Here is a 3757-nt window from a genome sequence, read left to right on the forward strand (position 1 = left end):
CATAAACATAACTAAAACTGACACTTCACACGATGACGACTCAAAAAAGGTGCCGGCAGATCCCACGCCCTGTGGGAATCGATGTCATGCGAATCAGTGTACGGGGATCCTACGAAGTTAACGAAACGACCATGAGAGCACCAAGACGTAGGCGGCTAGATAGAAGATAGATACTCTCAAAGTGGCAAATGTTCGCCAAGAAATATTTTGCATTTAATACACTAAATTCCTATGTTCCTCAATAAACCTTGAGTTGGGAGTATGCGCTCGTGTTGTCGCTTTTTCGTTCTCGTCTTTCGTCTTTATAGCGCATCCTTTATTTGTCAAGATACACCTACGCTCGCTAACTTACCTGCTAATAGTATACAAAAATATGAGCATGAGAAACAAATACCGATTTGCGATAGGTTGATTGTAACGGCATTTTTTGACACCCAACTATCACAGCACAAAAACACAGGACAAATTTAAAATCTGAACGTTTTAACTCTGCCATTGAGTCACTTCTCACCTGATTACACCGTCTGCTTGCATACTTGTTGCATTTTCTTTAACATGTTCCTGTCAGCGCCTTACTGTGTTTATTGAGTTTAGTGCCTTTTTACTTACGAAGTTTTATATTTGTTGTTGATTCCAGCACATTTCTATGCACAGTGAATTCCATATTTGTTGATTTCTACATTGTCTTATTCTACCTAGCTTTTTTTCTTGTTTTTGCTAACCTTTGTATATGCTAAATGTTGTGCTTTCTTTCTGATACTTCTGTTTTTGTACATTACTAATTTCTGTACCTGTTGCAGTAGTTATTTTTTACGTTTTTTTTTCCTGCTCATTTCTCTATTCGTCCACCCACATGTGATACCCCTTCAATGACAGTACTTGTGCTACTGTAAATGAATAAAAAATAACAATATAATAATTTGCAACGTCACATTACTACTTCTAAAACCTTGAGCGATGAAAACTTGCAGGATCGTTCATGGAACATGCAAGTTAAAGTTTGCCAGAGTCAGCCTTCATCATGAGCTATTTTCGCGGTGATAACTTTGATAAGTGATTCGCGGTTAAAACTTTCATTCTGCGATATCGACTACGCGCCATAAATCCTGCAACACAATAGCACACTTTTGTCCATGAAAATAATGAAGACGAGTTTCTTGTATTCAGCTTTCCAAATTTAAAAAATGCAAAGGTCACCTCTATGTCAATTTTTTCGATGATTTTTCGGAAGTTGTATCGAGGACCAAGAAGATCGCAAACAGATGTTCAAATAGAGTTTTGCGAGACTAGTTCGTGACGGTTTGCGTGCTGCTCTCATCTACACGGTACGACAAAATTGGGTTTCATATACACGGTACGACAAAAAAAGCTAACAATAATAAAATTAAAATAAAGTAGGAGCGGGGACGTCTGGATAAAATTGATTCACACACACACACACACACACACACACACACACACACACACACACACACACACACACACACACACACACACACACACACACACACACACACACACACACACACACACACACACACACACACACACACACACACACACACACACACACACACACACACACACACACGCACGCACGCACGCACGCACGTTTGTTTTCTCGTTCACTCAAAAAATACCTTTAGGGCAGATACCTGGTTATATTCGATGATCGTAAACATCATCAGTCTATTTTTATGTCCACTGCAGGACGAAGGCTTCTCCGTGCGATCTCCAATGTCTTGCGCTGGCTGATTCCAACTTGCGCCTGCAAATTTCCTAACTTCATCACCCCGCCTATAGTTTTCTGCCGTCCTCGACTGCGCTTCTCTTCGTATCCATTCTCTAATTCTAATGGTCCACCAATTATCCATATTATGCATTACATCCATGGCCTGCCCAGCTCCATTTTCCCCGCTTAATGTCAACTAGAATATCGGCTATCCCCGTTTGTTCTCTGATCCACACCCCTCTCTTCCTGTCTCTTAACGTTAGTCCTAAGATTTTTCGTTCCATCGCTCTTTGTGCGGTCCTTAACTTGTTCTCGAGCTTCTTTGTTAACCTCCAAGTTTCTACCCCATATGTTATCACCGGTAGAATGCAATACACTATACTATAGTGTACCCTATTGGCCTACTCTAAGTGCATGACTGTTTTTTTATTGCAACTATATATGGGCACTCCAACCTCAGTTCTGCCATCGGCGTCGCTGTCGTCGTGACGCTTAGAAAGTCCAAACACGATAACGTCGTCGCCGCGCGCCGTACACTGCATGTGCGAGTGAAAGGTTACGAGGGTCAGCCGACGATCGCAGCTCAATTTCGTGCGCGCGATTGAGGAAGGCGGGGCAGAAGCGCGCCATCTTCTGTCGCGCGCGAGGCATGGGGAGGGGAGGCGAGGGAAAGGGGAGGAGGGCCTTCCACACCGGCGGCAGCTGCTTACGGCGCGGCCGCGCGGGCGCAGTATCTTGAAAGGGATCTGCGACGTGGACAAAGTGCGCGTCCGTGTGGGCCTCAACTTCAAAGCGATCTGCGATGTGGACAAAGTACGCCACGCCGAGTGCCGGTAGCTTCGTATGCGCTGTGCTTTCGACGTTCGCGTTGAAGCGAGAGACAGCACGAAGGTCAATTCGCTCGCTGCTGCTGCCGTGCTTCATCACTACAGCGTTTTGACAGCGAGTTTCAGCGTTCATCGAGCGAGATGTGTTCATGATTACCTGTGCGCGCGTGACACGCGTGCTTGCAAGTTAATTTATTTAGTGAGCGAATGTTTGCAAGTTTATACGCCTGATAAAACTAATATCCTAACTTCGTATAGATGTCTACTAATCTGCTACATCATTCGATGCTTCCTTCGCCTTTCGGGCGAAACTGCGACTTTTTTTTTTCTACTTTAACTATTTTATACTTCCAATGTAGTTTTTGTATAGTCTGTGCATCGTTGCATACTGAATATTATGCTTAAAGGGATGTATAATTTGCTCCAATCAACTGATTGCTGCATGTCGCAATGTAACAATACTTTCCACTTGGGCTTATTGGTTTTCCATAAAGAACGTGTAGCATTGCGCGCAAAAAACATGGACAAAAAAGGAACACGGTTTACACACACGAAGCGCAGACTATCAGCAGTTTATTGCGAGAAGAACGTGACCACATTTATACCTTGCCACAGGCAGTACTGCGCATGACACCAAGGACGGAACCACACCGACAAAAAAAAAAAAAAAAAAAGTCAGCACACGCGTGTCGTGCCATTCAAATACGCTATTTCTTTAGCTGATAATGTGATAGAGGTCATGCTAATACACTTTTCTTTTAAAGTTGTGATGCAGTGGGCCTCAATAATGAGGCGTGTCATCTTATTGTTCGACTTTTCAAGGATCATGCACTTTCTGAACCTTGGTCTGCAGCCGCATTCATCACAATGATGAATTTTGTATGGGTGTTCTGTGGTCCTCTCTTATCCTTGTATATGTTACTATGTTACATCCCCAACGCTTGGATGGAGCAAGAGTAGCAAGAGCCATCTCGACGTCGGGCACATCGGCGCGCGTTGGCCGCGTCCGGTTACGTTGGCTGCGCCAGTGCTCGCCAACGTGACGTAGCGCGCGCGCGCGCGCGCGCGCGCACGTGTGTGTGTGTGTGTGTGTGTGTGTGTGTGTGTGTGTGTGTGTGTGTGTGTGTGTGTGTTTTCCCCGAACGCTAAGCCGAAGAGCGCTCGCGCGTGGTCATACTGCGCCGAACCGCACTTATCT

Source organism: Dermacentor silvarum, chromosome 1 (assembly GCF_013339745.2).
Source record: "Dermacentor silvarum isolate Dsil-2018 chromosome 1, BIME_Dsil_1.4, whole genome shotgun sequence".
NCBI lineage: Eukaryota > Metazoa > Arthropoda > Arachnida > Ixodida > Ixodidae > Dermacentor > Dermacentor silvarum.